The following is a 14,259-nucleotide window of genomic DNA, read 5'->3' on the forward strand; positions in this document are numbered from 1 at the left end:
ATTTTCAAATTTAACTAGAACATTAATGAAACCTAGCAAAAACAGTATGTTGTTTCTCTACAACTTCAATGAACAAAATAGCTGACATATCAACTGTTTTCTCTTTATGAACAATCAAGAGGTTGATATTTAGTTGGTAGTTTTGTAAATTAGATACGTTTAAAGCGTGCAATAATTGTACATCGTCGCAGATAAATAATAATCTGCAGTTTTTCCTTATCTGATTTTTACCAATTAAAACAATACCATACACAGGATATATTTTCCAGTTGCTCGTTTTTACGTCTGTAAACAAGTTTGCTTTTGATTTTATTCATTTTTCTCGTTTCCTTATCATAAAAAGGGACCTGAAGGACCCCCTGGAACCTGTCCTGCAACTTGTGGATCGAATCTATCGACTGTTATACAAGTAAACAAAGAATTTTCTATATATGTGTTATTTCTAGTTCATGAGTTATTATCAATTCATCTGTTTAAAAATAGTCTTGATTGATAGTGAAAATTTATATGTAGATGGCCAATGAAGTTGAAATAAAATTCAGGTAACAGTTACACTTAAATCAAAAGCTTCTACACTACTTGTCCAGTACACTATTATCCAAAGTTTGATGACTAACAGTTAACCAGATTTGAATTTCTTCGTCATGTAACAGACTGGTTATTCAGAATGTGTTAGTTTAAACCCCACCTTCATTCAACTAGAATCATCATCCTTGTGTAAGAACAAAATTATTTTTTGAAAAAACTGTTTTAAACAGCTAAATGATTGAAAAGAAATATTATACTTCTTTCCCTGTAAATAGCCCGTATTAAAGACAAGTAGTCTGTATGTAAATGGAGTATTTTCATTAAAGATTGGCCCAATGTATTTTTGATTTATTTCATCTTTTACATTTTAAAATCATCAAATGATGGGATAGAATATATTTGAATTAACGCTAATTTTATAAAGACTACCAGCTGTATATACAATTTTGTTTTGAAACAAAATCATTTGTTCATTTTTAAATTACAAAAAGATTATCGTCTTTTCTTCACAAGTATTTACTTGTTCCACCAGATACTTATTAATGATAATAATAAACATTAGATCCAAATGTTTCACCTGTTCAGTGATAAGGTTTTATTATAAATCTAAAGCATAGTCCCAAACGACCTTAAAGTATCAGTATTTACAGCCAATCAGGCGTCAAAGATAATCCGATGAATTGTTATACGAAGAATTGTGATTAAAATGTTATTAGGATTTCTGCATTATAGCTTATGTCAGTTTATGATTGAAACTGTAACCCCAGTCTCTGATTCTAACTCGTAACTCGAATTCCTACCCTAATTCAATATAAGTGCCATAACTTTTTTCCGTTCGACAGTATGATTTAGCTCTATCTTCATATATCCCACTTCATCAGTTTTATCACAGTGATTGTTATACAATTCAAACTATTACCGTACCTATGATATTATTTTGTTAGTGAACTATGTTTGCAAATTATTTAATGATAACAATCGAAGAGTTGGTAAATTTTTACGTACTAAAAACTCACGCTTAGGATTCAACTGAATTTTACAAAATATTCTTGATGTTCATTTATTTTTTTATTACAAACACCTCAAATCACTGCTAAATTTATTTGTCCATTCATAAACTCTATTTTGTTTTAATTTACCATTTTTTTCCAAAAAGTATAAACTATTGTACTCAGTAAATTTAATACTTCCTTTTTTTCATCGTTTTCCGTAGTTTATTTTCATATCTTTTCATAAATTCATAGGGACCTAGAGGTGATCCCGGTCCTCCTGGAGTTTGTACCATTGATCAATGCAAAGAAGCTGCAATACCCGGACCTCAAGGACCTCCAGGAGAAAAAGTAACTGAAATATATATAGATACATATACATATTTATATAGTGTAATTTCAATTTCCGACAGAAAATTCTAATGCTTAGAGAATCATATAAAACACAAAAACCTGAGTTAACATTTTTTCAGAATTTTCATCTACTGCACAATCTGAATATTCATCTAATGAATATGTGAATTTTTATAGCTTAAAAAGTGACATCAGTTATCTGTATTGATGACTGTAATGAAATAAATGTTTTCTTCTATGTTAATGGGATTTATGTTTCAGTATTGAATGAGTTGGCATCTTAGAATAGAATATAAACCACTTTCTGTAGGAACTTTCATACTAAATAGCACATGAAGACAATTTCAAGAAGAGAGAAAAACAGATACTCACCATGATAACTCGGATTAAATTTCATTACATTAGTTTTCTTTTAATAAACTTGATAATTTCCTTATATTGATCTCTGTTGTTGAATTTGGGCTACATGTGTAAAATACCTGACATTTTGATTAGATCATATCTGATGGTTGGTAGTGATTAAATTTCGAATGAGAGCTTTAATCAGTTTAGACTTTGTCAATGTTGTGTAAATGTTGTGTAAATGGTTAAATGATCATCTGCTATGGCACAGAATTAGTATAGTCTTTGTTTTTCAAAGAAATAGCTTCTCGCTGTTTACTTTTGTAAAGCTGAACAGCCAAGTCTCCATCGATATTATTACGTTTAATGTGTGGATGTCTCAATATGTGGAAACATAAGGTAAGTATACGATTTTGATTTTTCTTATATTCCCATCACAAAGAAAATCGATCACCATTGTAACTGCATCTTCGCTGAAAAAAATAAAAATTTATACCTCAATGATTTAGTCACTGGCCTTATATCTTCAAGGTCATAGAATTGATCCACTCTACTTGTCGTTGTCGGATTATACAATCATGCACAGTGTATTATACTGTTAAGCTAATGGGATTTAAATTCTGCTGATTGCTCCAAGTGATTAACGTTATTAGTTTAATTAAAGAACACAACTTAATTTGTAGTTCCTTTGTTTTTATTAACATCTTTGTATATTAACATAAATCAACACTTAGTTGATATATTGTTCATATCAAGAGAACTAATTAATAATCGTTTCTCACTCATATATCAATACATGTATACATACATATAAGCTAATTCATAAATTTTTTTATTGAAAAGGGAGAAAAAGGTGATCCAGGAGAAGTAGATCTTACAAATGATCAGTCGATTTCAGTTATTAAACAAGCCATTCACGATTTTATATTACAACCAGTAAGTAACTTTTTTTGATATTGGACGTTTTTTTCTAGATTATTTCAAAATATTTAATAAGTGGTTTTAGGGACTTATTTAATATTTTGATCTTATCTACTTAATCACTTGCATTTTAATTCAACTCATTGGAACAGAGAGTAATAGGAATCTAAACGTAACCTATGTATATATCGAAACCATAGATAGTTCTAGTGTACATGTGTAGAAGCACATGCATTTATATACTACTTAAACAAAAATCTCTTAATATATTCCATTTATCCAATTGAACAGTTTTATACGAGCATATGCGTACATAGATTGACCACAAATTAGTCAGTTGGTTTGTCTGATAGTTTTGTATCATTGAACAAGCATTTGAAGTTTATTTTTAAAGGTGAATCCTTCTAACAATTAAACTAATAATTATTTAACTAATTGATACTCCTTAAATATATATATGTAAAGTTTGACACAAGTAAGCAACTGTTTACCGTTTAAATCTGAACATGTTAATATGTGATGTTTCCTACAATTATACTGATATCAACTGTGATACCTGTGAAAATAAAGTCACTCTAAAATGTTTCTATCTGCCTGACCGTTTTGATTCTTGCAATTTAACAAACTATTGTTTGTGTACAAATGAGAAAGATATATGATAATCGGTCTATATATCATCTCAGCACTTTACAATGAAATCCAAAAATGTTCATTTAACCAATCTATACAACGCAGTATGGTCAAAGTACAAATTTTATCATCAAATATATTGATATGATTTAGTGAACTCACGTTAAAATGTCTAGCTTAAAGTGAAATATCTTGTTCCAGGACATGTTTTCTATGAAAAAACTGGAAAATAAATCTCATATGGTTTTTAGAACTCACAAATTTGAATAAAGTAAAAACAATGATTGTAACAGAATAATGTGAACTGGTCTATTTCTTGAGTTCTCTTCAGCTGCTTATAACCTAAAGACAATATTAACCGTTATTTAAAACCGGTGTCCATCCTTTATATCGTATTGATGACACTTAGCAGAAAAGTAATAAATTTCAAAGAATTTTTAAAATGTTCTGACGGTTGAATTCATTTGAAAATTCTAGAAGAAAATTTTCTTTAACAAGTTGAAATATGTTTCTAGAAGATGCGGATCGATATCAAAACTTCCATAGAAATAAACGTAAAATGACTTGATTAACAGAATAAACTGAATAAACTTCAAAAAATAATTCAAGAATAAAGAAAAGGAACTTTATGATTGAATGCATAGATTAAGATACAACGCTATTAAATGCTGAAAATCGAAATCATTATACAAGGGCAAGATCGATAATTGTATGCTTTTGACTAGACAGGTTCGCTTCCGACGTTCAGGTAGTGATAGCTATGAAAAAAGTACTACCGTTGAAATCTATGCGCATCCACAATCGTGCATGCGGGACCCGAACTTTGGACCTTCGGTTGCCCGCGTGAATGTTTAACCTATAGACCACTAAGCCGGTATCCAATGATGTTAATGTCCAACTTCAGTCAATCCACAATCTTAATCTGTTTCTTACTTAACATGGATTGGACTCCATCGGTCACGGCTTTTCACTAAAACTCCAGGACCTACATTTTAAAGTTAGTCGTTAGTGTCCAGTCCTTCCAGGTTTTCAGTAGTGATCTTATTTATTTACTCAAACACATAAACATCAGTACAAGGAGACATCTAGTATATTTGTGCCACACTTCATCATTTGATTTATGTGAGGGCTGGGGTACTGCCTAGGCACCCAAACTGCAACAGGTGGTTTTCTTAGGTAGCCACTCCCCGAGACTTTGACCTAGAGGTCTAATCCACAAGTCATTGGAACAACGTTAGGAGATGCATATGTGTTCACAAAACCTGACAACCGAATTTTCTATAAATAATCTCATACATTTTATGATATATATGGTAGAAGGCTAATAGCGGAACCCATGAAACTTGTTACATTCTGTCTAAAATTAATAACGTTGATGCTCACACTCAGACTCAGACATAGTATTTTTCGACTCGAAAACTCATTGCATTATCCTTTGAGATACTAAGTCTGGACATCCACTAATACATCCAATACTAATGAAAGTCCTTAATTACCCTCTGAACTGTTGATATTCAAAACTGCAATTAATTCGTTTTCATTACCATATATGCATTTTTAAGTAGATTGCCCAAATAAACATATGACTTATAACTCATAATTTTCCTTTTATTTCTTTGTTTTATTTATTTTTTCATGTTACCTCTTTCACTATTGAATTGTCTTTCTTTCTCTGTTCTTTTCAAAAAGGAAATTCAAAAACAATTTCGTGGTCCAAAAGGTGATCCAGGTGAATGTTCATGTTTAAGTGATGCAGCAGATAATTCTTCACCGAAAAAATATTCAAATAATGAATTAAATAATTCAAAAAATAATCATAATACTAATAGTAATAATAATGGTGAAATTTCAGGTTATGGTGTAAGTTATAGTTTGTTTTATTGATTCTATTATTTATAATTATTCTTAAGAATACTTCCATTCATTAAATATGAATAATTATCTTTGGTATTTACACTAAAATATACGTGTATAACAATGATAAATGGAATTAAAATAAAATATGAATAACATAAAAAGAAATTAGCTGTCAATCCGTTGGTGAATGACATAATGTTCAATTGATTGAGTAATGAATCTTGCTTGATCGCTTGAAATTTTTGTTAGTCGACTAGAATTGGTAAATTCTTATGAATAATTTAAGACAGATATTGATGAATTGATAATTAGTTATATAAAATTGTACGTTAGATAAGTTAATAAAACATCTACTGCCTAAAATAGGAAATAAACACGTTTTCTATATGTTGAATTTTCATGATAAAATATATACTTCAATAGAAGATCAACTATATAGATTGAACAGAATAAAATGCTTCACATTCTAAATCTTCGTATTTTAAAGTAACAATAGCAATGAAAAATTAATAGAATTATTCATCAAAATATCATCTGAAGTAATCTTTACTTAAAATTTAATAGTTGCCATCAGATAAATTACAAAAAATGTTTATTTAAAACGTTATTCAAAAATCCACAAAAATTATACTGAAATGTGAGAACTGCTGGAATTAACCACAACTGACAGTTATATCTATGGTACTGACTGTCTGCAAAATCTGTGTGTTTAAAACAAATGGAAATGAGCATATCTTTATGAAACTTGTCTTCATAGGTGATAAAATTGTTGGGAAGATGAATATTTTAGATTGAAGGCTACAATGTAAACGATGGGTCGAGCGGTCAAATTAACATATAAGCACCATCACACTGATCGAGTTTCATGCTGGATTTTATTCTTTTGATCCTGTCATATTACATTCCTCGCCTAAAAATAAATCAGGCTGAAGGCGTTGGAATAGATGCACATGACATTTCGTTTGAATTATATTCTCTATGTTCAGTTTCACAGTATTATTATCACCATCATTTCAACATCCTTTCTTTTAATCTTGTTAATTTGTCTTCATTATATTGACATACTGAACAGTAAGTTAGTCTGATGATTATCTTCTCCAGATTATACTATGTTCATGCCTGAGAAGCTATCATTCATAACTCGTAGCGATGACATTTCCAGTGGTACTGTTGATAGATGAAATCTGAACAGTTTCTAATTATTATTACGTATTAAAATTGTCTCTTACTAATTATATTAAGAAGTTTATCGACTATTTTTGTTATTTTGACCTTAAAATTACTTAGTTACAAGTTGAATAGTTTAACAATATTATCTCTGATTGTCTCACTTCATGTCAAACACAAAATACTTACACGACAACATTGTTTTACCTGGATTATTGATAAAACTACCTTTTCATTAAATAAATACAATTACATTCGGTAATGAATACAATCAATAGTTTCTTATCCGAAGCATTGAGAAGATTACCTGTATATATAAAGGAATGACAATTGTTTATTTATTTATGGGTATACTTTTAATTCTCTAGAGGATAAATTATCTGATATCATTTTATTAATCAAAATAATCATTATTACTATTCAACAATCTATTTTTATTTAAATTTTCATGATAAAAAGGCAATGGTCTTGAATACTGAAATGGATTTAAGCAAAGTATCACATACTTTCCCTGTTGGTACAATGGCTTATATTAAAGAAGCGGATACATTCTACTTAAAAACAATAGAACAAACTAATACATGGCGTATTATAAATTTGGCAAGTTTATTTATTTGATTCGAAAATTTAAGTGTATACATTTTAGACTGTATGAATGTTAATTATTACCATTATTATTTATAAAACCCATTAATTACTGTAATTTAACAATTCATTCCAAGTTTTATTAATGATATTAAAAAAAAGAAATACGAATTGTACTAATCACTTGAATGTCTTAAAAGAAAACAAAAAATAAACATCACTGGTTTAATTCATGAGTCATTTGAAGCTAGACCACCATGGAAAACCTGGAAGAACTCGACAGCCGTTTCGTCCTAGTGTGGAACTCCTCATGATTTCAACCAGTGAAATTTCTAAAATCTCCACAAAACCCATTCTGATAAAAAAGAAACAGTCAAACAATTCTACCATTCAGTTTTAACGATAAGTAGTCTGTGCTTTGAACAATCATTTATATAATAAAAAGCATATTTTTGTTATATCCCAATGAGTAGGAAAGTTATATTTCTGGTGTTTCGTAACTTAATATAAGCCACGTCTTCAGAGTAAATATAACAGTAATATATTTATTACTAACTTTCTATCAAATACTTAATTTATTTCAAATTAACAAGTCCAACCTCAACATTGACACTTGTGTGATTCTTTGAATTTTCTTATAAATTACAATTTCATAATATTGTATTTGAGATAATGATAATGTTTATTGAGAAAATTATTCTTGTCATCTAATTGAAAATATGTCATCTGTTAATCAGTCTATTGTTTTATTACTTCCTTAACTATTTATGTATGTTGTTGTTATCATATTATATCAGTAAATCTCACCGGTACTACTATCCACTATAACTTCAAGTACTATATAAGTATTTATGGAAGAAACATATTGAGTGAATATTTTTTTAAAATTATCTTTGCATTATACTTCGTTCTGACTGAATTTGACATAAGATTATTTTTACCAAACGCCCAATAAATAACCTTATGAACGTTACCTAATTGGTTGACCAAATTTATTTATTAGCTAACGGACTACTACTTGTCTCTGCAATCTTACTCACACTAATATAGGTTGTAACATAGTGGTTATTTTGGTTGTTTGATTGAAAACTGGTAAAATCTTATAACAATATTATTTACCGAGTCACAAAACCGGCCTAAAGAAAAAGTTAACATACTATGATTTCAATGAGTGTATTGACTACTAAATAACTTTGAAGAATTACTTATCGATACACTTTACTTTAATTATTAGCTCTCCATAAATTTTAAACTTAAGTAGTATTGATAAGGATATATGTTAATCTACAAAGACCATTTGATTTTCATTTACCGATTCTATGGAAAATACCTAAACTGACAAAGTAGTCAATACACCAAGTAGCTGAATTTCCAGACAAAATATCAAAAAGCCAGGAGACTACTCAAAAGTACCTTCATCAGTTTGGATCACAACTCAGAAAAATATGTTATAGCTCTGTACAGAGTAATCACTTTATATATTAGATGGTTGAAGATAGTACACACACAAAGTGAATAGCAAGATTTTCCGATACAACACAAATCAAATCACACTTGACGGAGAAGCTTTGGAGGATGTAAAAGCCTTTACATATCTTATCAGCATCATTGTTGAACACAGTGAACATGGTGCAGATGTGAAGGTACGAATCGGCAAATCAATTGAAGAACATCTGGAACTCAAAACAACTTTCAACCAACACCAAAGTCAGAATTTTCAATACAAATGTCAAGACAGTCCTGCTGTATGGGACGGAAACTTGGAAAACTACGAAAACCATCATCCAGAAGATACAAGTGTTTATTACAGTTGTCTGAGCAAAATATTTTTGATCCGTTGGCCAGAACTATCAGCAACAACCTACTGTGAGGAAGAACAAACCAGATTCCAAAGGGAGAAGAAATCAGGAAGAAGCACTGGAAGTGGGTGAGACACGCATTGAAGAAAGCACCCAACTGCGTCACAAGGCAAGCCCTCACTTGGAATCCTCAAGGCCGAAAGAGGTGAGGAAGACCAAAGAACACATTACGCCAAGAAATGGAGACAGACATGAGAAGAATGAACAAATATTGGATAGAACTAGGAAGGAAGGCCCGGGGTAGAGTGAGTTGGGGAATGTTGGTCGGTGACCTACACTACACTGGGAGTAACAGGTATAAGTAGGTTGAAAATAGTCGAAGATACTATGCTCGACCCACATTTCATGCTGATTGGTACTCGTTATCAAGGTATACCTGGAACCTTGAGGGAGCTGATGTTTACTGTAAGATTTAAACCTGGGTCATTCATCTTTACGGTTGTAGAAATTGCCGACGAGTCATTTGAGCCGCGTCTGAACTCCTTTGTAATAATGAAGTGTTTACAACCAGATCAATAGGATTCAGTCAGCATCAATGAACCAGACAAACATGATATAGGTCACTACTCAGGGATCAATTAATTGTACATTTCTTTACATGAAGCTTAGTAACAAATTTTTAATTAATTGATCATAATTAATGAAAGATAAGAGATGTTTCAACAATTCATGAGCTAAAAGATAATTTACATTTAGGACTGTACACAAATATCACAAAACATATATTTTTGCAGTAAGAAAATATAAGCTTCCAATATAATTCACTGGTAATATACTTTTTATCCAAAAAAAATAATGTATGCCTGGTTAGAATCTCAAAGCATTGGTAACATCTCTTACCGTTTCAATTACTTGTAACTGATGATCATCGATCTACTCAAAATTTAAGCCATTGTGCTTCTTTATGCATGATTACTTTAGAGCAGCTATGAAAGATTAACATTTATTCGTTATCTTAAGAGGGTATAAAAAAAAGTTAGTCAAATAATCCCAGATAATAATCGTGGTTTAGTCTATGTTGGATAAATAAAAATGAAAAAGCTTTTATAGTCTTATTTTGCTCCATTCCTTAAATGTTATTCTCACTGAATAAATTAAATCAAATTTTAACAATAAAAATATGTATTTGTATGGCTTTTTCATTTTAATTTTCTCTTTTCTAGCTGTCGAAAGCAGATGCAATTAATTTACCAATTCCAAAACCAGTAAGTTATCGATGAATATTATATTTCATAATAATTTATATATTCTGAAAATAATAATTACAGAATTCACGCCAGTTTACAGGCATGATCAACTTGATATAAATAGTAACATTAGATGTACAGAACAAACATGTGATAGAAGAAAGTTTTAAGTATACTAGTTCAGTAATTGCTTAGGTAGTACATGTATTACAGCGATCCAATACATCAGCCGGGAATTTTTAATATTTCTTAAATGGATAGCCTGTTGATTTATGAACGGTGTAATTAGGGTCATTTCGTGTGCCAGATCGAATTAATGATAATTATCTACAACTAGAGAAATCAAAACGAAAACAGAGAGCACGGAACAACAAAGCAGTAATTACCAAAATATATCAATCAGGTCTACCAAAATGCGTGTATCATGTGACACAGTGATATACTGTTGATGTTATTCAAATTAGTTAAACTTGCTGGGGACGGTGTTAACATAAAGTGACAGCAAGTAGGTGACTGAGTTAAATCTGACTTCATAATGTGTGATTATTTTTCTTTTGCTGAAACTAAGGAATTACATTTCAGCAAATGGTGGTCCTTTTCCAATTCAAATAAGAAATATGATAGTAAAGTCTGGAAAGTTTTGTAACCTAAGCAACGAATGTTAATCATCTAAATTAAATCAGTTTGCATGATATAGTATCTTGGATATTTTTAAAAGTTATAGATTATACTTAAAATACTCGTTCAAATAGACGCGCTTATTAGTTAATATCAACTAATTATATGACATGCTTGATTTAAGTCTTGTTACCAGTTCAGAAATCATACAAAGACTAGTTCAGACAAAGTGAGAGCATACAACCACCTCTCTCCATTGTATAATTCCAAAAGTTGTTTTAAGTAGAGTAGTCCAATCTCAACATTCCTCTTCAATTTTGCTATCGATTAAATTGCTAAAACAGGAATAATGAAGTAGGTAATGGTGATGAAGGTAGATTTTTTAATCCCGAGAATGTGTATGCTATTGCGTTTCTGTGTAGTGACACTCAAACTAAGCGAATCCCGCACAATTGGTTGGGAATCAATGTCCGTTGACATGTCATGTACTGTGCATTTTTTAAATGCATATGCCTACACTCACTCTTTGTAACGAGCTATCGAAAGTAATCGAAATTTCATGTGTCTGAAAAGTCTTTTGAGCGTTGGCTTTGCCCTGACTAATGAGATCAATTTACGTATAGTGAAAGCCTGAATTTCTTATGGAATCTTTAGTGCTGTAATGATGTTAGCCTGGGTGAAAAAGATTGAATTCACGACTCTGAAAGCAGTTCTGCACTATGTTTGTCTCTGAGTTGACGATGTGTGGCGACTGTCTATGTTTGATCAACGTTAACTCTGAGGGATTACTAATATTCAACAGCAACATCATGTTAGTAATGCTGGGGAATGACGTTGTGCGTTCGGGCTCAGTGATCATAATTCGACTGGTTTCATTATCTGAAAACACAAATTTCCTCGGTTTGTACATATTTCACAAATTTCGTCCCAAAGACCTCAATATTAATTTCCGAGTCTAGGACGGGTTTGAAAAAGAGACGTGTTCAGTTTATGATATGGCTGTGGTATTAAGGAGAGCTGTATAGGGCTGCTCTTTGCCAGCCCATCACAGATCATTGGCTGGGATCCTTCAAATGATCCAGCTCAGCGGCTTGAGACGTTATTAGATATGGCTCAAAACAGTAGATAATGGTGGTCTTACTGTATGGTTTTAAATTCTTAATTTTAAAAGTGACAGGAACTCACTTATCTGAAAGAATTCTCTTTGGCTGTATTTTATCTGAACTGTTTCTCCTATCTACACTGCCCTCGTGAACTCATTTTTATTCACTTTTCTGCTTTCGACTATACTTTTTTCTCTATCTCTTCACAATTCCATTTAATTTGTGGGACATATTTATTTCGTACTAGTTTTTATATGTATTCAATAAATAAAAAAAGATGGTTGGTTATGATGGGATTTGGATAGAAAGTTAATAAAATTACGATGGATAGATGATCTTAAAGTGATTAGTGAAATGTCACAGGTTAGACATTAGTTTACTCACCTCAATACAAGTTATTTGTATTGGTGAAGCCAGCCTATATGGAGAACCTTAAGATACACCATAAACACTCTTGACTATACCCTATGTCATACGAACTATACTCAACAAGTAATTTACATCCCAGTTACGATCTGGATCAGAAGGTTCAAGTGTTTTGACGTGAGTCACGTCAGAACATTTGGAAATCTTGACAACAGTCATCGAAGGTTCAAGTGTTTTTTGTAACTATAGTTTGACACCATCTCATATTATACGGTTGCACAAAAGACTTATGATTATCGATTTTAAGTGCCTTAAGAACTGGATAAAAGTTAATTTTATTAGACTCATTATAAGATATCAGTTAACTGAAATTACATTTGAAATTCTCACAAAAATCAAAGAGTAGCTATCTTAGACCTAATTAGTTCGTTGCTCACATTTATCATTTGAGGCTATTATGGGACGAAATCTTATTTGAATGAACATTAAGATGAATACATTCCAATTTTAGTTTTAATATGTTGATCCATTTAATAGAAATCCAAGAACATAATTAAAAAGTCAATCCAGTGTTTTTATTTGTCAACCAACCGATTACATTTCATCTCCGTTTCAACACTTTATCTTATCATGCTGAGCTATCCTCTCCCAATGATAATTTCCCTATCTATTTTTTGATGAATACTTAAGCCATTAACAATCAAACGATTATTAAACTTCCCTTGTTTTAAAAGTTTCTTTAATACTTTTATTTATTTAACCTCACTGTCACCATATATAAAAAGTTTATTATCAGTATTATTATCATCCTGTAAAAATAAGTAAGTATATTTGTGATTGTACAGCTTTGAAAATGAATTCGCCGGAAATAGAACTCTTCGCTGAACTAATCTTTCTTATTTAATGTCTTAATGGGTGTATTCCGTTTATCAATAAGAAACTGTCTGAATCTTTTATTGTGTTTTATTTTTTAAAATAAATAAGTCAGCTTAACAAAAATAATGAAAAAAATAAGTGGATAACGCGATGGCGTTTGAAGCGAACGGTACTGAGTTCGAGTCCCAGAGTGAACATCAACTCTGAGATGCAGGTACATCCAGCTGACGAGTCCCAAACAGGAGGAAACGCGCGTCCTAGATTCCACTGCTAGCCACTATCCATCTTTGCTTATAATGCTTGTAAATTAAGGCAATATCGAGGCATACGCACAGTATGCACATATGCCAATAGGAGACTGATCAATTTCAGTCCTAAAACATCAATGGGAAGATTCAAGTAAAACAATATCAAGTGAATTAAAAAATAAAATAGTTTATTGAATTTGAATGTAATTGGTATTAAATGTACATTATTGTAACTAAAATTCTGTGTAGGTGAGGGATCACATTGATTAGTTTAAATGTTAAAATTCCTATTTTCAATTTGTGATTTTAAAGAATTAGCATCAAGTCATCTGAAACTTGTTGATTAACCGATCAATCATTAATTTTGTATATTGGAAATAGTGTCGCTTAATGGACAATTTGATACTAACTAATGTACATTGATTTATTATGTTCAAAGTAGGAAAGGAACGGAATCCCCCATTCTGATAATAATGATAATAATAAATTCTGAAAATAAAAACTACAGAATTCATGCCAGTTTACATACATGATGAACTTGATATAGATAGTAATCTTAAATATAGAAGACAAGTGAGATATTAGATTGCTTAAAGTGTTCTAGTTCAAAAGTTGTTTAGACAGTACAT

At 30.8% G+C, this 14,259-nt stretch overlaps 1 protein-coding gene across 1 annotated transcript in view; it reads left to right on the forward strand.

The window, feature by feature from the left end:
* Window positions 1-14,259, forward strand: part of MS3_00001676 (uncharacterized protein) — a 92,461-nt gene that overhangs the window by 63,649 nt on the left and 14,553 nt on the right. Inside the window, exons 14-19 of the mRNA XM_051209146.1 lie at window positions 344-409; window positions 1,773-1,868; window positions 3,057-3,149; window positions 5,454-5,624; window positions 7,248-7,388; window positions 10,396-10,437. The gene's annotated coding sequence lies outside the window, so the exon portion shown is untranslated. The remainder of the gene's footprint in view (window positions 1-343; window positions 410-1,772; window positions 1,869-3,056; window positions 3,150-5,453; window positions 5,625-7,247; window positions 7,389-10,395; window positions 10,438-14,259) is intronic.

This window comes from Schistosoma haematobium, chromosome 1, assembly GCF_000699445.3.
Source record: "Schistosoma haematobium chromosome 1, whole genome shotgun sequence".
Classification (NCBI taxonomy): Eukaryota; Metazoa; Platyhelminthes; class Trematoda; order Strigeidida; family Schistosomatidae; genus Schistosoma; species Schistosoma haematobium.